This window comes from Salmo salar, chromosome 19 (genome assembly GCF_965601325.2).
Source record: "Salmo salar chromosome 19, fSalSal1, whole genome shotgun sequence".
Classification (NCBI taxonomy): domain Eukaryota; kingdom Metazoa; phylum Chordata; class Actinopteri; order Salmoniformes; family Salmonidae; genus Salmo; species Salmo salar.
Genome location: NC_138309.1, coordinates 4,878,707 through 4,903,304, shown reverse-complemented (window position 1 = coordinate 4,903,304; position 24,598 = coordinate 4,878,707). Strand labels below are relative to the sequence as shown.

Below are 24,598 nucleotides of genomic sequence, written 5' to 3'. Positions count from 1 at the left end.
GTTGTTTCCCCCAGCTACCAGTGAATAGCCCTCCTGCATAAACTTCCACCATACCTTACTTCATTGTTAACTTACACGTACGAGATACCAGACCCAGTCACAGGGATGGCTAACTGTGGAGATCCATTCGATCACCACTGAGTTAGGTGAATATGCTTTTAGATTTTTGTACCTTACTTGTGGAATAGAGACATCACCAACAAACTAACATGGTCCATGCACACCATGACGGGCACGACAAAACCTATTCCCCCTCAGGAGACTGAAAAGATTTGGCATGGGTCCTCAGATCCACAAAAGGTTCTACAGCTGCACCATCGAGAGCATCCTGACTGGTTGCATCACTGCCTGGTATGGCAACTGCTCGGCCTCCAACCGCAAGGCACTACAGAGGGTAGTGCGAACAGCTTCCTTACATCCAGGACCTCTATACCAGGCGGTGTCAGAGGAAGGCCCTAAAAATTGTCAAAGACTCCAGCCACCCAAGTCATAGACTGTTCTCTCTGCTACCACACGGCAAGTGGTACTGGAGCGCCAAGTCTAGGTCCAAGACGCTTCTAAACAGCTTCTACCCTCAAGCCATAAGACTCGTGAACATGTACTCAAATGGCTACCCAGACTATTTGCAGTACCCCCCTCACCCCCTCTTTACACCACTGCCACTCTCTGATGTCATCTATGCATAGTTACTTTAATAACTCTACCTACATGTACATACTACCTCAACTAAACGGTGCCCACGCACATTGACTCTGTATCATTACCCCCCTGTATATAGTCTCGCTATTGTTATTTTACTGCTGCTCTTTGATTAGGGGCTCGTACTGTGAGGGAAAAAAGTATTTCCCCTGCTGATTTTGTACGTTTGCCCACTGACAAAGAAATCATCAGTCTATAAATTTAATGGTAGGTTTATTTGAACAGTGAGAGACAGAATAACAACAAAAAAATCCATAAAAACGCATGTCAAAAATGTTATAAATTGATTTGCATTTTATTGAGGGAAATAAGTATTTGACCCCCTCTCAATCAGAAAGATTTCTGGCTTCCAGGTGTCTTTTATACAGGTAACGAGCTGAGATTAGGAGCACACTCTTAAAGGGAGTGCTCCTAATCTCAGTTTGTTACCTGTATAAAAGACACCAGTCCACAGAAGCAATCAATCAATCAGATTCCAAACTCTCCACCATGGCCAAGACCAAAGAGCACTCCAAGGATGTCAGGAACAAGATTGTAGACCTACACAAGGCTGGAATGGGCTACAAGACCATCGCCAAGCAGCTTGGTTAGAAGGTGACAACAGTTGGTGCGATTATTCGCAAATTGAACACAAAGGAATTGTCAATCTCACTCGGACTGGGGCTCCATGCAAGATCTCACCTCGTGGAGTTGCAATGATCATGAGAACGGTGAGGAATCAGCCCAGAACTACACAGGAGGATCTTGTCAATGATCTCAAGGCAGCTGGGACCATAGTCACCAAGAAAACAATTGGTAACACACCACGCTGTGAAGGACTGAAATCCTGCAGCGCCCGCAAGGTCCCCCTGCTCAAGAAATCACATATACATGCCCATCTGAAGTTTGCCAATGAACATCTGAATGATTCAGAGGACAACTGGGTGAAAGTGTTGTGGTCAGATGAGACCAAAATGGAGCTCTTTGGCATCAACTCAACTCACCGTGTTTGGAGGAGGAGGAATGCTGCCTATGACCCCAAGATTACCATCCCCACCGTCAAACATGGAGGTGGAAACATTATGCTTTGGGGGTGTTTTTCTGCTAAGGGGACAGGACAACTTCACCGCATCAAAGGGACGATGGACGGGGCCATGTACCGTGAAATCTTGGGTGAGAACCTCCTTCCCTCAGCCAGGGTATTGAAAATGGGTCGTGGATGGGTATTCCAGCATGACAATGACCCAAAACACACGGCCAAGGCAACAAATGAGTGGCTCAAGAAGAAGCACATTAAGGTCCTGGAGTGAGCCAGTCTCCAGACCTTAATCCCATAGAAAATCTGTGGAGGGAGCTGAAGGTTCGAGTTGCCAAACGTCAGCCTCGAAACCTTAATGACTTGGAGAAGATCTGCAAAGAGGAGTGGGACAAAATCCCTTCTGAGATGTGTGCAAACCTGGTGGCCAACTACAAGAAACGTCTGACCTCTGTGATTGCCAACAAGGGTTTTGCCACCAAGTACTAAGTCATGTTTTGTAGAGGGGTCAAATACTTATTTCCCTCATTAAAATGCAAATCAATTTATAACATTTTTAACATGCCTTTTTCTGGATTTTTTGTTGTTATTCTGTCTCTTACTGTTCAAATAAACCTACCATTAAAATTATAGACTGATAATTTCTTTGTCAGTGGGCAAACGTACAAAATCAGCAGGGGATCAAATACTTTTTTCCCTCACTGTATGTGGAACTTGTTCAGTTTATGTCTCAGTTGTTGAATCTTGTAATGTTCATACAAATATTTACACATGTTAAGTTTACTGAAAATAAACGTAGTTGACAGGGCTGAGTTTATGTGTAGGTGACTAATAAACTTTGATTTAATTTGATATATCATATGTAGAGTAGCTTGTTATCCCCCTAATACACCACCTGATTTTAGACAGACGCTCCCCCCTGGACATTATTGTGCAGGAGAAATCCCCTGGTGTCTATAGGTCCTATAAGCCCTGTCACCATGAGAAACACTCTTTTTACACCACTTTGATACGGAAGTTACTTTTTCGTAGCAGGTTAGGAGATTTTACGCAGCAGGTTAGGAGAATTAATGTAGCAGGTTAGGATATTTAGGTTAAGGTTAGGAAAAGGATCAGGGTTAACGTAAAAGAGGGCTAGCAAAAAAGAGGAACTCGAAGCAGTCTTTTAGTCCGACTTAGGAGGCGCGCACACTACCCGAGTATATTACTTGCTAATGTTCAGTCTGTGGATAACAAAGTTGATGAGATCAGGGCAAGCGTTTCTTTCCAGAGAGACATCAGGGATTGTAACATACTCTGTTTCACGGAAACATGGCTCTCTCGGGATATACTGTCGGAGTCAGTCCAGCCATCTGGGTTCTCAGCTCATCGCGCCGACAGGAATAAACATCTCCCCGGGAAGAAGAAGGGCGGGGGTGTATGTTTCATGATTAACAACTCATGGTGTATTTGTAATAACATAGAGGAACTCAAGTCCTTTTGTTCACCCAACATAAAATACCTCACAATCAAATGCCGACCGTATTATCTCCCAATAGAATTCTCTTCGGTTATTGTCACAGCCGCATATATCCCCCCTCAAGCCGATACCGCAACGGCTTGAGGAGGAACTTCACTGGACTTTATGCAAACTGGAAACCATATATCTTGAAGGTGCATTTATTGTATTTGTGGATTGTAACAAAGCAAATTTGAGGAAAAGGCTACCTAAATTCTATCAGCCCTATTGACTGTAGTAATCGCGTTGGAAAAACACCATTGTTATTCCAACTTCCGGGATGCATACAAGACCCTCCCCCACCCTACTTTTGGGAAAAAAACTAAACAACTGAAAGCACAAACCACCGTATTTAACCATGGCAAGGTGACTGGGAATATGGCAGAATACAAACAGAGTAGTGATTCCCTCCGCAAGGCAATCAAACAGGTAAAACGTCAGTATAGAGATAAAGTGGAGTCGCAATTCAACGACTCAGACAGAGGACGTATGTGGCAGGGTCTACAGACAATCACGGACTACAAAAGGAAAACCAGCCACGTCGCGGACACCGACGTCTTGCTTCCGGACAAGATAAACACGTTTTTTTGCCCGCTTAGAGGATAACACAGTGCCACCGACACAGCCAGCTACCAAGGAGTGTGGGCTCTCCTTCTCCGTGGCCGATGTGAGTAAGACATTTAAACGTGTTAACCCTCGCAAGGATGCCAGCCCAGACGGCATCCCTAGCCATGTCCTCAGAGCATGCGCAGACCAGCTGGCTGGTGTGCTTACAGATGCCTCACAAGTCCTCAACTGGCAGCTTCATTAAAAATTACCCACAAAACACCAGTCTCAACGTCATCAGTGAAGAGGCGACTCCGGGATGCTGTCCCTCTAGGCAGAGTTGCAAAGAAAAAGCCATATCTCAGACCAGACAATAAAAAGAAAAGATTAAGATGGGCAAAATAACACAGACACTGGACAGAGGAACTCTGTCTGGAAGGCCAGTATCCCGGGGGTTGCCTCTTCACTATTGATGTTGAGACTGGTGTTTTGCGGGTACTATTTAATGAAGCTGCCAGTTGAGGACTTGTGAGGCATCTGTTTCTCAAACTAGACACTGTAATGTACTTGTCCTCTTGCTCAGTTGTGCACCGGGGCCTCCCACTCCTCTTTCTATTCTGGTTAGAGCCAGTTTGCGCTGTTCTGTGAAGGGAGTAGTACACAGCGTTGTTCGAGGTCTTCAGTTTCTTGGCAATTTCTCACATGGAATAGCCTTCATTTCTCAGAACAAGAATAGACAGACAAGTTTCAGAAGAAAGTTCTTTGTTTCTGGCCATTTTGAGCCTGTAATCAAACCCACAAATGCTGATGCTCCAGATACTCAACTAGTCTAAATAAGGACAGTTTTATTGCTTCTTTAATGAGAACAACAGTTTTCAGCTGTGCTAACATAATTGCAAACGGGTTTTCTAATGATCAATTGGTCTTTTAAAATGATAAACTTGGATTAGCTAACACAACGTGCCATTGTAACACAGGAGTGACGGTTGCTGATAATGAGCCTCTGTACGCCTATGTCAATATTCCATTAAAAATCAGCCGTTTCCAGCTACAGTAATCATTTACAACATTGTCTACACTGTGTAGACATTTAACATTGTCTACACTGTATTTCTGATCAATTTGATGTTATTTTAATGGACAGAAAATGTGCTTTTCTTTCAAAAACAAGGACATTTCTAAGTGACCCCAAACTTTTGAACAGTAGTGTATGTAAGAATGCAACACTATAGTACCCTCCAAGCTCATCATTAAGCTTGAGGCCCTGGGTCTGAACCGCGCCCTGTGCAATTGGGTCCTGGACTTCCAGACTGGCCACCCCCAGGTGGTGAAGGTAGGAAACAACATCTCCACTTCACAGATCCTCAACACTGGGGCCGCACGAGGGTGCGTGCTCAGCCCCCTCCTGTACTCCCTGTTCACCCATGACTGCGTGGCCATGCACACCTCCGACTCAATCATCAAGTTTGCAGACGACACAACAGTAGTAGGCTTGATTACCAACAACTACAGGGAGGAGGTGAGGGCTCTGGGAGTGTGGTGTCAGGAAAATAACCTCTCACTCAACATCAACAAAACAAAGGAGATGATCGTGGACTTCAGGAAACAGCAGAGGGAGCACCCCCCTATACACATTGACGGGACAACAGTGGAGAAGGTGGAAAGTTTTAAGTTCCTCGGCATACATATCACTGACAAACTGAAATGGTCCACCCACACAGACAGTGTGGCGAAGAAGGTGCAATAGCGCCTCTTCAAACTCAGGAGGCTGAAGAAATTTGGCTTGTCACTTAAAACACTCACAAACTTTTACAGATGCTCAATTGAGAGAATCTTGTCAGGCTGTATCACCGCCTGGGTCAGCAACTGCACCGCCCAGAACCACAGGGCTCTCCAGAGGGTGGTGCGGTCTGCACAACGCATTACTGGGGGCAAACTACCTGCCCTCCAGGACACCTACAGCACCCGATGTCACAGGAAGGCCAAAAAGATCATCAAGGACAACAACCACCCGAGCCTGTTTAACTCGCAATCATCCAGCAGGCGAGGTCAGTACAGGTGCATTAAAGCTGAGACTGAAAAACAGATTCTATCTCAAGGCCATCAGACTGTTAAATAGCCATCACTAACAGAGAGGCTGCTGCCAACATACACAGACTTCAAATCATTGGCCACTTTAATAAATGGACCACTAGTCATTTTAATAGCCTGCTTTCCACTAGCGGAACGTTTCGACAACATCCGGTGAAATTGCAGAGCGCAAAATTCAAACAAATTGTTAGAAATATTTAACTTTCATACATTCACAACTGCAATACACCAAATTAAAGCTTAACTTCTTGTTAATATAGCCATCGTGTCAGATTTCAAAAAGACTTTACGGCGAAAGTAAACCATGTGATTATCTGAGGACAGCACCCCATCAAACAAACACATGACAATCACATTTCAACCCGCCAGGCGCGACACAAAACTCAGAAATAGCGATATAATTCATGCCTTACCTTTGAAGAACTTCTTCTGTTGGCACTCCAATACGTCCCATAAACATCACAAATGGTCCTTTTGTTCGATTAATTCCGTCGTTATATCTCCAAAATGTCCATTTATTTGTTTCATTCAGAAAAACACCGGTTCAACACCCAGCATGACTACAAAATATCTAATAAGTTACCTGTAAACGCTATCCAAACATCTCAAATAACTTTCCTAAGTCAACTTTAGGTATTTTAAAACATAAATAATCAATAAAATTTAACCTCTTGTCGTTCGCCTAGGATAGGGGGCGCTACAGCGATTTTTGAAAAAAATTCGTGCCCATTTTAAACGGCCTCCTACTTAACCTCTTGGGGCTAGGTGGGACGCTAGCGTGCCACCCGTGGTGCACTCCATCAACAGCAGGTGCATTTCAAGAGCGGCAAATTTGAATCCAAATAAATGTCAAAATTCAAATTTTTCAAAAATACAACTATGTTACACCATTTGAAAGATAAACATCTCCTTAATCTAACCACGTTTTACGATTTCAAAAAGGTTTTACGGCGAAAGCATAAATTTAGAGTATGTTAGGACAGTACATTTACAAGAGTTGTGTGTAATGTTTTGTCAAGTCAAAGACAGGGTCACCAAAACCATAAAACCAGCTAAAATGATGCACTAACCTTTTACAATCTCCATCAGATGACACTCCTAGGACATTATGTTAGACAATGCATGCATTTTTAGTTCTATCAAGTTCATATTTATATCCAAAAACAGCGTTTTACTATGGCATTGATGTTGAGGAAATCGTTTCCCTCCAATAACCGGCAGTCAAGTCAACACCACAAATTAAATAATTAAAATTAGAAAACATTGGTAAAATATTATATTGTCATTTAAAGAATTATAGATTTACATCTCTTGAACGCAATCAACTTGCCAGATTTAAAAATAACCTTACTGGGAAATCACACTTTGCAATAATCTGAGCACTGCGCCCAGAAAAATACTCGTTGCGATACAGACTAGACGTCATGTTGGGGAGATCTAAAATCGAAAATACTATGTAAATAATCCATTACCTTTGATTCTCTTCATCAGATGTCACTTCCAGGTATCACAGGTCCATAACGAATGTAGTTTTGTTCAAAAAAGCTCATCATTTATGTCCAAAAATCTCCGTCTCGTTAGCACATGATGTAAGCCAGCCGGACTTCTCGTCATGAACGAGGGGAAAAAATATATTTCCGTTCGTTCAAACATGTCAAACGTTGTATAGCATAAATCATTAGGGCCTTTTTTAACCAGAACATGAATAATATTCAAGGTGGACGAATGCATACTCTTTTATAACGTATTGGAACGAGGGTACCCAACATGAACTAGCGCGCCAGGTGTCTAATGGGACATCATCGTTCCATGGCTCTTGTTCGGTCAGATCTCCCTCCAGAAGACTCAAAACACTTTGTAAAGGCTGGTGACATCTAGTGGAAGCAATAGGAAGTGCCAAAATATTCCTAAACCCCTGTGTTTTTCAATGGGATAGGTTTAAAGTCAATACAACACATCAGGTATCCACTTCCTGTCAGAAAATGTCTCAGGGTTTTGCCTGCCAAATGAGTTCTGTTATACTCACAGACACCATTCAAACAGTTTTGGAAACTTTAGAGTGTTTTCTATCCATATATAATAAGTATATGCATATTCTAGTTACTGGGTAGGATTAGTAACCAGATTAAATCGGGTACATTTTTTTTATCCAGACGTGCAAATGCTGCCCCCTAGACCCAACAGGTTAAACTCAGAAGCTAGGATATGCATATAATTAATACTTGTGGATAGAAAACACCCTAACGTTTCTAAAACTGTTTGAATGGTGTCTGTGAGTATAACAGAACTCATATGGCAGTCAAAACCCCGAGACCGATCGTAACAGGAAGTGGAATTCTGAATTGCGGACTCAACTTCATCAGTTTGCCTGTAAATCACACAGTGAGCAATGGTTCATTGAGAACTTCCTATTGCTTCCACTAGATGTCCCCAGTCTTTACAAAGTGATTTGAGCCTTCTACTGTGAAAACTGAATGAATGAGACGCAGTGGAACGTGGTCACACGGAGAGGGCCATCACCATTATGACGCCGGCCCCCTGGCTACCCTTCCCTTTCGAAACGTTTTGAAACACAATGCAATCGTCCCCCTTGAATCTTATTGGAGCTCTGGTTGAAAAAGGCCCTAAAGATTTATGTTATACAACGTTTGACATGTTTGAACGAACCTAAATAAAAAAAAAATGCATTTTTCCGAAAGTGGAGTCCCGCGCACGACGGAACTTTACATGCAGCCTTCAGAACGCGCTAACAAGAACAAGCTATTGGAACATAAAGGATTAACTTTTTAGAACGAAAATACATTTGTTGTGGACCTGGGATTCCTAGAAGTGCTTTCTGATGAAGATAATCAAAGGTAAGGGATTATTGACAATAGTATACAAGACTAGATTTGATATGCGATTGTTCCAAGATGGCGCTGACCTGTAACGGTAGCCTATTTTCTGAGTATCGCATCCCCTTTTATCGCAAAGTGTGATTACCCAGTAAAGTTATTTTTAAATCTGGCATTACAGGTGCTTTCAAGAGATATTCATCTATAAATCTTAGAATGACAATATTACATTTTTAAAATGTTTTCGAATAGTAATTTAGTAAATTGTAACGCTGTTTCACCGGATGCATTTGAGGGAAAATAGTTAGTCAACGTTACGCGCCGATGTAAAATGCTGTTTTTATATATAAATATGAACTTTATCGAACAAAAGAATGCATGTATTGTGTAACATGATGTCCTAGGGGTCTCATCTGATGAAGATTGTCAAAGGTTAGTGCTGCATTTAGCTGTTTTTTGGTTATTTGTGATGCATGTGGTTGGTCGGAAAATGGCTATGTGGCTACTTTTACGATATACTCCTCTAACATAATCTAATGTTTTGCTTTTGCTGTAAAGCCTTTTTGAAATCGGACAACGTGGTTCGATTCAGGAGAGGTGTATCTATAAAACGATATAACATAGTCCTATATTTCATTATGCTAATGGCGATAGGATTTTTCGCTGGATGTCTGTCCCCAACCAGGGGTTAAGGCGGGATAGACTGTGTTCAATACCGGATAAAAACAACGTGAAGCGCATGACCTGGAGCGCGCATCAAAACAGTAGAGAGCACTTGGCTGGACCCTCGTTCTGAATAGCCGTACTTCTTCATTTTTCTAAAGAAAAAATTCAACCAATTTCTAAATACTGTTGACATCTAGTGGAAGGAATAGGAACTGCAACCATGTACCATAGAAATCTAGGTTCCAATAGAAAAGCAATTGAAAACAGAGACACCACAAAAAAAATATTCTTGGAAGGTTTGTCCTCGGGTTTTGGCCTGCCAAATAAGTTCTGTTATACTCACAGACATAATTCTAACAGTTCTAGAAACTTTAGAGTGTTTTCTATCCAAATCTACCAATTATATGCATATCCTAGCTTCTGGGCCTGAGTAGCAGGCAGTTTACGTTGGGCACACTTTTCATCCGGAAGTGAAAATACCGCCCCCTATCCCAAACAGGTTTTAATAATGAGCCCGGGAAAAAACTGAATGTCGTCATTCCAGCCCCAGGCTGAAACACATTATCGCCTTTCTCAAGTGGCCGATCAAGGGACACTAGCTTATGCGCGTGACCCCGACCGCCCCCGCGTTTGGGATTTTTTCCTCTGTTTGCCGAAAAGGAGATTCCCTGTCGGAATAATATCGCTTTTCTACGAGAAAAATGTCGTAAAAATTGATTTTAAACAGCGGTTGACATGCTTCGAAGTACGGTAATGGAATACTTAGAATTTTATTGTCACGAATTGCGCCATGCGCGTGACACTTCTTTACTATTTCGGATACTGTCTGGAACGCACGAACAAAACGCCGCTATTCGGATATAACGATGGATTATTTTGGACCAAACCAACATTTGTTATTGAAGTAGCAGTCCTGGGTGTGTATTCTGACGAAGACAACAAAAGGTAATGAAACTTTTATAATAGTAAATATGATTATGGTGAGTGCTAAACTTGCCGGGTGTCTAAATAGCGAGCCCGTGATGCCTGGGCTATGTACTTAGAATATTGCAAAATGTGCTTTCACCAAAAAGCTATTTTAAAATCGGACATATCGAGTGCATAGAGGAGGTCTGTATCTATAATTCTTAAAATAATTGTTATGCTTTTTGTGAACGTTTATCGTGAGTAATTTAGTAAAATGTTAGCGAATTCCCCGGAAGTTTGCGGGGGGTATGCTAGTTCTGAACGTCACATGCTAATGTAAAAAGCTGGTTTTTGATATAAATATGAACTTGATTGAACAAAACATGCATGTATTGTATAACATAATGTCCTAGGGTTGTCATCTGATGAAGATCATCAAAGGTGAGTGCTGCATTTAGCTGTCTTCTGGGTTTTGGTGACATTATATGCTGGCTTGAAAAATGGGTGTCTGATTATTTCTGGCTTGGTACTCTGCTGACATAATCTAATGTTTTGCTTTCGTTGTAAAGCCTTTTTGAAATCGGACAGTGTGGTTAGATTAACGAGAGTCTTGTCTTTAAATGGCTGTAAAATAGTCATATGTTTGAGAAATTGAAGTAATAGGATTTTTAAGGTTTTGAAAATCGCGCCACAGGATAGCAGTGGCTGTTACGTAGGTGGGACGAATTCGTCCCGCCTAGCCTAGAGAGGTTAATAATGTTTACATTTCTTGCATTACTCATCTCATATGTTTATACTGTATTCTGTACTGTTCTACTGTATCTTAGTCTATGCCACTCTGACATTGCTCATCCATATATTTATATATTTTTAATCCAATTATTTTACATAGATTTGTGTGTATTAGGCATATGTTGTGAAATTGTTAGATATTACTTGTTAGACATTGCTGCACTGACGGAACTAGAAGCAAAAGCATTTCGCTACACCCGCATTACGCTAAACACGTGTGACCAATAAAATTGATTGGATTTGATTTGATTTTGAAAATGCTCTACTCACCTGCCAAGAAAATCACTTCCTGTCGTAGCTGTATCGAAGTGGTGTGAAAAGAGTGTCTCCTGTCACCATGCTGCCCCTTGGCACAGTGCAGTATGACGGGAGCCACCGTGACATGACAGCAGTCAGCGTGGGGTCAGGAAGTGGCTGGCGGCTGCCTGATTGATCTGGCTGGAAAGTGGAGGGCAGGCTGGTTCCACAGCAAGGTCATGTGTTGTGTTACTTGTGATGCTAGTGGTGGTAGGCTGTTGTAGACATGGGATGGGAGCCTCCCACACACACTGGGATGCATGATACATAGGGATGCTTGCACACATAGAGATGGAGATAGAAACACATACACACACACACACAAACACACTGCAACACAGACACGTAGGGATGCATAGTGACATGGAGATGGAAGTGGCTGTGGGGTCATGCTGTAATAGCTATAGTTCATCGAGGGGTCAAGGAAACCTGATGTTGGGCCTGGCCTCAGTGAGTTATGGTCAGCTGAGGAGGCACTCGATAGTAAGCAGCACATATGCATTATAAATACAATCTCTACAATGGTTTTCTGCTGGGCTTTGTTACATCAAAGCACACACACACACACACACACACAAACACAGTATAAAACATGCAGGGACAAACATTGCCACCCAACGTACTGTATATGCTATGAAAGAGAATATATCATTTGTCAACTGCATCACTATCAGAGACACTCAAGTAATAATTAACAAGACCCATTAAAATGTTGACATTTTATTTTTTTATTTTGTTTAATTTATTTAATTACATTGTATTTCATAATGCATTGTGCTAATGCCATCTCCTTGTGTTGTTCTGTGACAGGGGACATATTACTATGTCCAGGTGTCTGCCTACAACATGAAGGGATGGGGTCCTGCCCAGACCTGCACCCCGTCCTGCACTTCCCCCTCCAGTAAGTCCACCAATCTATCCCCTCCTTTGTGTGTGTGTGTGTGTGTGTGTGTGTGTGTATGTATGTATGTGTGTGTGTGTTCATGCGTGCATCCGTGCATGCATGTGTGTGCCCATTAATGCGTTGTGTTGTTCTCATTGAACCCACATCTAATGTGTCTTCTGAGCAGAATTTCCAACGCCAACGTTGTTTCAACTTTGCTTATGAACCTCTTTCCGTCTTCCATGGTATTGGGTGGGTGGTGGTTGGCAGCTGGACCCCCCATCCAGGCCGGACGTCAGTGTGTGTAACCGTAGCTGTGTGTTTGGGCCAATGAGATCAGTGGTGTGAAGTCATCCAAGTCAACAGCTGAAGAGATGAGTGGCCAGAACAGCTCTCTATTTCTCTTCTTCTCTCTTGATCTTTCGATATCTGTTTCTCTTCCTTCATCTCTCCCTTTTTCTTTCGCACTCTCTCTTTCGAGCTCTGTCTCTTCCTCCCCTCTCTCTCTCCTTCTCTCAATCGCTCTCTCTCTCTCTCAGTAAGGACACAAGGAGAGGAAGCCCATTTAGACTATTTAGATGTACCCGGCCCTCAGTCGCTTCCACATTCCGAGTGGGATTCCTGACGGCATGGTTTGGGATGAGTTTTAGAGCGTGTGCCTAAAAACCTCAGTGCATCAACTGGTGTTGACTTTCTTAGGTCTCTCAATACCTGACCTGAATGTCCATGGTAGGAAAGAGAGGGAGATGTAACTCCAGTGTATGACTGAAGAATAGACAGTTTGTACTCTGGCTTTTAGAACACATTAGCCTCTTTAATGGCCTTCAATATGTATACGTTATTGTATATGTAACATATGTAATTGTTTATCTGCACGTTTGTGTGCGCGGGCGCGTGTTCATTTTAAGCACGTTTCTTTATTTCCGTACTTGTGTAAAAAATATTAAACACATACAGACATATACCAATGAGTGTATTCATTTGTCTGTGCAAGTCTGTATAGTGTGTGTACACTGTACAGAATGTTTGTGAGTGAGTGTTTGTATATCTCTGTATACACGACAGAGAGAGCGAGAGAGAGCGTGAGAGAGAGAGAAACTGCAGGGCTTTCCCTTTCCCTCCCCCTACCCACCTACCCCCTTCCCCTCTCGCCCCTCCCTCCGAGCTAATTTCAATGGTTGCGTGTTTGTGTTTTCTATTTGGGCCACCACTGGAAATATTTGCATGTCAGTGAGAGCTGGGGCCGTAAATGCCCAACAGTGAGGCCCTTATATGAGGACCACTCTCTCCGCCGAGGCCATTAAAGAGGCTAGTTGTCCAGTCAGGACAGGAACCTTTCCGGGAATAGAGCTCACGGTGTTTCACCCAGCCTCCAGGGGCCCACGGGGAATAACCAAGATGTCTGTGTTGCTGCCGTCTTATCACCAGCACATCGTCCTCCCTCCTTCTTCTACTCCTCCATGGGACACTGCTGGCATGCTCTCTCTATCTAGAGGGAGAGTCTATACTAACCTGTTTACCCCTGTGTATGTATACAGTGTGAATGAGGGAGGGGGAAAGGATGTGTAGTGTGTTTGTCTGTATAGTATGTGTGTGTGTGTGTGTGTGTGGACTTTATAGCATTCAAGAAGGCATGGATTATTGAGTCATTGTTAGTTTTACACTTCAGACATGACTCTGCCATTGTGCTGTAAAATTGTGGATTTTGTCTCTTGTATAATAAATACTATACAATATTTTATACTGGATTAAGCGTACACTTTCGTTAACTGTAACTTTGTTAGTTATGTTCCAACATTCCCTCCATCTTGTGCTTATATCAGTTATTTCTTTGTCTTGGTTCCAGTAGTTTGAACACTAAACAAAAATATAAACGCAACAGGTAAAGTTTTGGTCCCATGTTTCCTGAGCTGTAATATCCCTGTTAGTGAGCATTTTTCCTTTGCAAAGATAATCCATCCACCTGACAAGTGTGACATATCAAGAATCTGATTAAACAGAATGATCATTACACAGGTGCACCTTGTGCGGGGGACAATACATTCATTTCTCTACCATAAGCCGCCTCCAACATCGTTTTGAGAATTTGGGAGTATGTCCAACCGGCATCACAACTGCAGACTACGTGTATGGTGTTGTGTGGGCTAGCGGTTTGCTGATGTCAACGTTGTGAACAGAGTACCCCATGGTGCCGGTGGGGTAATGGTATGGGCAGGCATAAGCTACGAACAACGAACTCAATTGCATTTTATCAATGGCAATTTCAATGCACAGAGATACTGTGATGAGATCCTGAGGCCCATTGTTGTGCCAGTCATCTGCCACCATTACCTCATGTTTCAGGATGATAATGCACGTCCCCATGTATTTATATGAAATCCATATATTATAAGAAATCCACATATTAGGGCCTAATTTATTTATTTCAATTGACTGATTTTGTTATATGAATTGTAACTCAGTAAAATCTTTGAAATTGTTGCATGTTGCACTTATATTTTTGTCCGGTATAGTTTTTTCTAGGAGATTGTCAGTTGGATAGGCTCTCTGCAAGGTTTGCATATCTTACCTATGATATGTACATTCTTTTCTGACTCAAATTGGGTTCCCTCAAGATTACTCTGATGTCCAAAAGATTTCAAATAGAAATGTCTTTAAGTTGCATGTATTTGAAAAGATCTACATTGGTCAGTCCGTCATGGAAATAAATGTATTTCCTGTTACCGAGTTATTTACGGTTTCTATGTCTTTAGTTATCCATGTAGACCAATTTATTGGTGAATTCTGAAAAGCTATCAAATTATGTTTCCATATGGTTGTGTTTTTAGGAAGTGATATTGGTTCATGTAGAATACGTTTAATTTTCTTCCATATTGTTATAGTCTTCTTAACTATGAAGTTGTTAATGTTCTTAGCTTTGTGTGTAACGGTTGTCGTCGGGAATGGAGGACCAAAACGCAGCAGGAATGTGGAAGATCATCTTATAATTTATTTTAAATAAAGAGAACACCAAAAACACCAAAACGAAAAATGCACGAACAACAAAACAGTCTTGTAAGGCTCACACAGGCAAAACAAGAAACAATCTCCCACAAACACTAAACCAAACACATACCCATATATAGGACTCCAAATCAGAGGCAATGAGAAAACACCTGCCTCCAATTGAGAGTCCAACCCCAATAAACCAGACATAGAAATACAAAAGACCAGAGACCACAGAAATACAAACATAGAATATTACCCAAAAACCCGGAAATAATAAATCAAACGCCCCACTAAATAAACCACCACCCCGAACCACATAAAACAAATACCCTCTGCCACGTCCTGACCAAACTACAATAACAAATAACCCTTATACTGGTCAGGATGTGACATTGTGCTTAGAAAATAGACACGTGAAAAGATTCTGTGGGTGAGCATGCACTTCTTCAATATGTACCCATTGTTCCTCTTTATTGCATTTAACTATTTGTTGCAAGTAAAAGCCCTGGGTGGCAAGTTGATACAATTCAACGTCCGGAAGGTTAAAACCACCCTCTGACTTAGGAAGATGTAAAACATTCCTTTTTATCCTATGAATTTGATTTGTCCAGATAAAGACTGTTATGATCTAATATTATTTTTTAAAGAATGTCTTCAGTGGGTTAATTGGGATTACCGATAATAAATATAAAAACTTTGGGAGTCAAGCCATTCTGAAGAGATTTATTCTACCTATAAGATTCATGGAAAGATTGTTCCATTTAATTAGATCTGGGCTTTTTCTAAAATAGTGATTTATTTTTCTTTAATTAAAATGTCTAACTTAGATTTAAATTTTGCAGAGTTTGATTATCATTCCCCTAATGTACACCTTAAAAGTATCCCAAAATATATCGGGGGGTGGCTTTTCACTGTCCTCTATGTCTACATTTGTATTGGTAAATGTTCATTTTCTATATTCTGTCGCTAAGTGTAATTTCTGTTGATATAATTAAGCATGATTGTTCAGAGCATTTTAAGTAAATTGTTCAGAGCATTTTTGGAAATAAAAATGTAGTCAATTCTTGAACAGCTTTTTTTCCTTAGAGAAAAAAAAGGACTAGTCTTTTTGAGTTGGAAATAGTAATCTCCAGTTGTCATGTTTTAGATTACACTTTGGAAATTCCTTGAATTTGCCTTTTTTAATGCTACGCCTGTCAATCTAATGGAATGTATGATTAAGGTCACCTGCTAAGATAATAGTTCCTGTTTGGATTTGATATGTGACTCGTTTCAGGAAACTGGGCGTATGTCATGCGCCACTACTTTACTGGAGAGCCATTTGAACATAAACTTTTTCATTTGAGCTGGTCAGTATGTGTAGGTAATCCTTTGTAACGCCGCTTTAAAAAAATATATATCACATAGTAGAACTGCATAAGTGTTTGTTGCTCTCCACTTTCTGGAGGACCGGGTTTTGAAATCAGTGGAATTTGAGTATGATAGCTAAGGAGATGGAGAAAACACCTGTCTGCGGATTACATCTTCAAACTAAGGGCAACCATGGCATTCGTGACAGAGAGGGAGAAGCGTCCATCCATGTATACGGGTAACATAGTCTAGCTAGCTACATTTTCAGATATTACACATTTCAAATTTTGTCAGAAAGTCATTTTCATTTCAAGTTAAAGCAAACTGTTAGCTAGCTAGCTAATGTTAGCTGGCTGGCTCGCTAACTAATGTTACGTGTATGATCTGTGTAGTAATATTTTTTGCATCTCAGATACGTTTGCTTTGCTAGTTATAGCCTATTGTTAGCTAGCTAACATTGAACCTGGTTGGTTAGCTACCTGCAGATTCATGCAGGGTAGTAACGTCATGAGTTGGGATTATGGTTAATTGTTTAGCTAGCTACAGTGAGGGAAAAAAGTATTTGATCCCCTGCTGATTTTGTACGTTTGGCCACTGACAAAGAAATGATCAGTCTATAATTTTAATGGTAGGTTTATTTGAACAGTGAGAGACAGAATAACAACAAAAAAATCCAGAAAAACCGCATGTCAAAAATGTTATAAATTGATTTGCATTTTAATGAGGGAAACAAGTATTTGACCCCCTCTCAATCAGAAAGATTTCTGGCTCCCAGGTGTCTTTTATACAGGTAACGAGCTGAGATTAGGAGCACACTCTTACATCTAGATGTTCCGCTAGCGGAACACCGCTCCAATATCCAATGATAGGGCGTGGCGTGAATTACAAACTCCTCAAAAATCCAAAAACTTCAATTTTTCAAACATATAACTATTTTACACCATTTTAAAGACAAGACTCTCCTTTATCTAACCACATTGTCCGATTTCAAAAAGGCTTTACAAAGAAAGGAAAACATTAGATTATGTCAGGAGAGTACCCAGCCAGAATAATCAGACACCCATTTTTCAAGCTAGCATATAATGTCACAAAAACCCAAACCGCAGCACTAACCTTTGATGATCTTCATCAGATGACAACCCTAGGACATTATGTTATACAATACATGCATGTTTTGTTCAATCAAGTTATATTTATATCAAAAACCAGCTTTTTACATTAGCATGTGACTAGCATGTGACTAGCATTCCCACCGAACACTGCCGGTGAATTTACTAAATTACTCACGATAAACGTTCACAAAAAGCATAACAATTATTTTAAGAATTATAGATACAGAACTCCTCTATGCACTCGATATGTCCGATTTTAAAATAGCTTTTCGGTGAAAGCACATTTTGCAATATTCTCAGTAGATAGCCCGGTCACAGGGCTAGCTATTTAGACACCCAGCAAGTTTAGCACTCACCAAAGTCAGATTTACTATAAGAAAAATGTTATTACCTTTGCTGTCTTCGTCAGAATGCACTCCCAGGACTTCTACTTCAATAACAAATGTTGGTTTGGTCCAAAATAATCCATCGTTATATCCAAATAGCGGTGTTTTGTTCGTGCGTTCAAGACACTATCCGAAAGGGTAAATAAGGGTGACGAGCATGGCGCAATTCGTGACAAAAACATTCTAAATATTCCATTACCGTACTTTGAAGCATGTCAACCGCTGTTTAAAATCAATTTTTATGCCATTTTTCTCATAAAAAAGCGATAATATTCCGACCGGGAATCTGCGTTTAGGTAAACAGACGAAAGAAAATAAAGCATTCGGTCGACTCGTGCACGCGCCTAAGCCCATTGTCCTCTGATCGGCCACTTGCCAAAAGCGATAATGTGTTTCAGCCAGAGGCTGCCTCGATATCGTTCAGCTTTTTCCCGGGCTCTGAGAGCCTATGGGAGCCGTAGGAAGTGTCATGTTAGAGCAAAGATCCTCAGTCTTCAATAAAAAGAGCCAAGATGAAACACAACTTGTCAGACAGGCCACTTCCTGCATGGAATCTTCTCAGGTTTTGGCCTGCCATTTGAGTTCTGTTATACTCACAGACACCATTCAAACAGTTTTAGAAACTTTAGGGTGTTTTCTATCCAAAGCCAATAATTATATGCATATTCTAGTTACTGGGCAGGAGTAGTAATCAGATTAAATCGGGTACGTTTTTTATCCGGCCTTGTCAATACTGCCCCCTAGCCCTAACAGGTTAAGGTCCTGGAGTGGCCTAGCCAGTCTCCAGTCCTTAATCCCATAGAAAATCTGTGGAGGGAGCTGAAGGTTCGAGTTGCCAAACGTCAGCCTCGAAACCTTAATGACTTGGAGAAGATCTTCAAAGAGGAGTGGGACAAAATCCCTCCTGAGATGTGTGCAAACCGTGTGGTCAACTACAAGAAACGCCTGACCTCTGTGATTGCCAACAAGGGTTTTGCCACCAAGTACTAAGTCATGTTTTGCAGACGGGTCAAATACTGATTTCCCTCATTAAAATGCAAATCAATTTATAACATTTTTGACATGCCCTTTTCTGGATTTTTTGTTGTTATTCTGTCTCTCACTGTTCAAATAAACCTACCATTAACATTATAGACAGATCATTTCTTTGTCAGTGGGCAAACGTGCAAAATCAGCAGGGGATCAAATACTTTTTTCCTTCACTGTAAGAACAGAGGCAGACAGCATATGATTAATCAATTACAGTGCTACCCTAATATTCTCTCAGTTCATCACATTTGCAGTGTCTCTAGCGGTGTCTCCTAACCAGCCTTGTGCCCCCGGTTGGCCCGAAGGTTATCGATGACGGGACTGGCTTCCTCTCTGACATCAAAACATACATGCAGACGAGAGACAGATGGATAGAGAGAGAGCATGATTAAGCCTTGTTTCTTTTTATTCTAACGCGGTCAGTCATCATAATCATCAGGAAGTGAAAGGCAAAACTTACCTTGGATCATTAAGTCTGGGACTACTACATCTCTATCTGTATTTCAATGTAAAGCATCTCTTTAATAATACTTCCTGTTGACCTGACCTCTCACCTATGATCATGCTGTGCCCTCTGTGTCAGCCAGTTCAGATGCGGGAGGGGTTCACCGACACAGCTGATATAACCTAGAGGATTTAGGGAGAGGGGGAGAGGGATGAAGTGAAGGAGAGAGACAGTTATTGTGTGTGTGTGGTCTCTCCTGATGTCCACACTAAGTGGCCAGAGTACTTTATGCTGAAAAACAGACACATGAGGACAAACAATTTATTTATTTATTTAATTTGATTTATTTATGTCATTATTAGACATAAATACCACTTGAAGCTTGATGATGACTTGATCATTTGAATCAGCTGTGTAGTGCTAAGGCAAAAACAAAAATCTGCACAGGTGTTTGGAGCATTCCGATATGCCACAGCTGGTGAGGTGTCAGGTTCGCCTCTGTACTTAAAGGGTGATTATTCCAACTCTCTGTGAAATGCTGCAGATCTGCCCACAGATCTGAACACATATCCCACACAGAAGAGGTGGATAGAATTTGACAAGTCAAGGTATCCTTCTTCCTCCAGACTGTGCATGTGAGACAGGTTCCATGTACAACAAGACAGGCAGAGAGAAAGAGAGAAAAATAACACAGAACAGTTTAATGTGAACATTTAATGTGAACATCTGGCAATATCTACATTTTTGACCCCTTGATCAGCTCGCACTCTGAAAGTAAAGAAAATAGCTTATTTTTTGGAGATATGAAAACAATAACTGAGATATCACCATTCAATCTAAAGCAGCAGATGTCATTTTCAGGATATGTCAATACAGCACAGAAAGCTTAACTTCTCTCGGCTAGGTGGGACGTGACCGTCCCACACTATTCAACAGCCAGTGAAATAGCATGGCGCGAAATACAAAACAGCAAAAATCTCATAATTTCAGTTTCTCAAACAATCAACTATTTTACACCATTTTAAAGATAAGACTCTCGTTAATCTAACCACATTGTCCGATTTCAAAAAGGCTTTACGGCGAAAGCATAAAATTTGATTATGTTAGGACAAACTTCACAAGAAAATCCACACAGCCATTTTCCAAGCAAGGACATGCATCACAAAAACCAAAAGTACAGCTAAAATATTCACTAACCTTTGATGATCTTCATCAGATGGCACTCATAGGACTTCATGTTATACAATACATGTATGTTTTGCTCGATAAAGTTCATATTTATATCCAAAAACAGCATTTTACATTGGCGCGTGATGTTCAGAAAATGTATTCCCACCAAAACTCCGGTGAATGTGCAAATTAATTTACAAAAATACTCATCAAAAACGTTGATAAAATTTACAAGAGTTATTGAAAGAATTATAGATACACTACTCCTTGACGCAACCGCTTTGTCAGATTTCAAAATAACTTTACGGAGAAAGCACATTGTTCAATATTCTGAGTACATAGCTCAGCCATCGAAGCAAGCTATGCCAAGTTCTGGCATCAACAAAACTCAGAATTAGTATTATAAATATTCTCTTACCTTTGCTGATCTTCATCAGAATGCACTCCGAGGACTCCTACTTCCACAAGAAATGTTAGTTTTGTTCGAAATACTCCATATTTATGTCCAAATACCTCCGTTTTGTTCGTGCGTTCAGATCACTATCCAAAGGCATAACGCGCGAGCGCAGTACCAGAGACGAAAAGTCAAAATGTTCCATTACCGGTCGTAGAAACATGTCAAACGTTGTTTACAATCAAACCTTAGGGTATTTTTAACATAAAACATCGCTAATATTCCAACCGGACAATAGCGTATTCATTCCAGGAGAAAAAGAAGGAACGGCGCACTCGCGGGATTTCCACACTTCCTGGTTGGATTTTTCTCAGGTTTTTGCCTGCCATATGAGTTCTGTTATACTCACAGACATCATTCAAACAGTTTTAGAAACTTCAGAGTGTTTTCTATCCAAATCTACTAATAATATGCAAATATTTGACTCTGGGCCCGAGTATTAGTCAGTTTACTCTGGGCACGCTTTTCATCCGAAATCGAAAATACTGCCCCCTATACCCTAAAAAGGTAACACCAGACTGGTCTTGTGGTTGTTCATTAGGTGATGGGAAATATGCAATATGTATACAAAATAATATACTTACCTGTTGTATCTTGAAAAAAGCATTGAAATTAAAAGTGAAATGTTTAACCTATTGACCTGCTTCATTATTTATGTATTACCAGTTGATGAAGAACAACTCCAATTTCATATGTCAGTGAACATTTTTCTACGCTTAAGTAAGAATTAAAAAGTTAAAATAACTTCTTAGATTTGATGGAGACATTATACATCTTAGTACCTTATCAATTAATGATTTGTATCAATGTGGATTAGAGACAGAGGTGCAGGATGTTTTTACAGAACAATGGAACGAAGCTGGATCATTCTGGCAATGATACCTGCACCATCTACACGCTGCAAAGACTCCCTAACTCTTCTCCATTGTACACAATGCCCATTGTTTGGAGACTTCCTTTGACCATTCTAAAGCCCACATGGGGCATCCTTGCCTTAATTAATGGCGCTGACTTTCTGGTCTAACTCTTCATCTGACATTTCTTTTTGATACTGTCGCAAAGCTAACTAAAAAGCAGCCTTCGCAAATGGAGGATGGCTTTCACTTCAGCAGTAATAAATTTATGAACTTCTTTGAGGAAAAGATCATGATCATTAGAAAGCAAATTACAGACTCCTCTTTAAATCTGGGTATTCCTCCAAAGCTCCATTGTCCTGAGTCTGCACAACTCTGCCAGGACCTAGGATCAAGGGAGATACTAAAGTGTTTTAGTACTATATCTCTTGACGCAATGATGAAAATAATCATGGCCTCCAAACCCTCAAGCTGCATACTGGACCCTATTCCAACTAAACTACTGAAAGAGCTGCTTCCTGTGCTTGGCCCTCCTATGTTGAACATAATAAACGGCTCTCTATCCACCGGATGTGTACCAAGCTCACTAAAAGTGGCAGTAATAAAGCCTCTCTTGAAAAAGCCGAATCTTGATCCAGAAATTATAAAAAACTATCGGCCTATATCGAATCTTCCATTCCTCTCCAAAATTTTAGAAAAAGCTGTTGCACAGCAACTGACTGCCTTCCTGAAGACAAACAATGTATACGAAACGCTTCAGTCTGGTTTTAGACCCCATCATAGCACTGAGACTGCACTTGTGAAGGTGGTAAATGACCTTTTAATGACGTCAGACCGAGGCTCTGCATCTGTCCTCGTGCTCCTAGATCTTAGTGCCGCTTTTGATACCATCGATCACCACATTCTTTTGGAGAGATTGGAAACCCAAATTGGTCTACATGGACAAGTTCTGGCCTGGTTTAGATCTTATCTGTCGGAAAGATATCAGTTTGTCTCTGTGAATGGTTTGTCCTCTGACAAATCAATTGTAAATTTCGGTGTTCCTCAAGGTTCCGTTTTAGGACCACTATTGTTTTCACTATATATTTTACCTCTTGGGGATGTCATTCGAAAACATAATGTTAAATTTCACTGCTATGCGGACGACACACAGCTGTACATTTCAATGAAACATGGTGAAGCCCCAAAATTGCCCTCGCTAGAAGCCTGTGTTTCAGACATAAAGAAGTGGATGGCTGCAAACTTTCTACTTTTAAACTCGGACAAAACGGAGATGCTTGTTCTAGGTCCCAAGAAACAAAGAGATCTTCTGTTGAATCTGACAATTAATCTGGATGGTTGTACAGTCGTCTCAAATAAAACTGTGAAGGACCTCGGCGTTACTCTGGACCCTGATCTCTCTTTTGAAGAACATATCAAGACTGTTTCAAGGACAGCTTTTTTCCATCTACGTAACATTGCAAAAATCAGAAATGTTCTGTCCAAAAATGACGCAGAAAAATTAATCCATGCTTTTGTTACTTCTAGGCTGGACTACTGCAATGCTCTACTTTCCGGCTACCCGGATAAAGCACTAAATAAACTTCAGTTAGTGCTAAATACGGCTGCTAGAATCCTGACTAGAACCAAAAAATTTGATCATATTACTCCAGTGTTAGCCTCCCTACACTGGCTTCCTGTTAAGGCAAGGGCTGATTTCAAGGTTTTACTGCTAACCTAAAAAGCATTACATGGGCTTGCTCCTACCTATCTTTCCGATTTGGTCCTGCCGTACATACCTACACGTACGCTACGGTCACAAGACGCAGGCCTCCTAATTGTCCCTAGAATTTCTAAGCAAACGGCTGGAGGTAGGGCTTTCTCCTATAGAGCTCCATTTTTATGGAATGGTCTGCCTACCAATGTGAGAGACGCAGACTCAGTCTCAACCTTTAAGTCTTTACTGAAGACTTATCTCTTCAGTAGGTCCTATGATTAAGTATAGTCTGGCCCAGGAGTGTGAAGGTGAACGGAAAGGCTGGAGCAACGAACCGCCCTTGCTGTCTCTGCCTTGCCGGTTCCCCTCTTTCCACTGGGATTCTCTGCCTCTAACCCTTTTACAGAGGCTGAGTCACTGGCCTACTGGTGTTCTTCCATGCCGTCCATGGGAGGGGTGCGTCACTTGAGTGGGTTGAGTCACTGACGTGGTCTTCCTGTCTGGGTTGTGCCATGGCGGAGATTGTTGTGGGCTATACTCGGCCTTGTCTTAGGACGGTAAGTTGGTGGTTGGAGACATCCCTCTAGTGGTGTGGGGGCTGTGCTTTGGCAAAGTGGGTGGGGTTATATCCTGCCTGTTTGGCCCTGTCCGGGGGTATCATCGGATGGGGCCACAGTGTCTTCTGATCCCTCCTGTCTCAGCCTCCAGTATTTATGCTGCAGTAGTTTATGTGTCGGGGGGCTAGGGTCAGTCTGTTACATCTGGAGTATTTCTCTTGTCTTATCCGGTGTCCTGTGTGTATTTAAATATGCTCTCTCTAATTCTCTCTTTCTCTCTTTCTGTCTTTCTCTCGGAGGACCTGAGCCCTAGGACCATGCCTCAGGACT

The 24,598-nt window shown here is 41.2% G+C and overlaps 1 pseudogene; it reads left to right on the top strand.

The window, feature by feature from the left end:
* LOC106578334 (ankyrin repeat and fibronectin type-III domain-containing protein 1-like) overlaps positions 1-24,598 on the top strand; it is a 60,903-nt pseudogene that overhangs the window by 14,367 nt on the left and 21,938 nt on the right.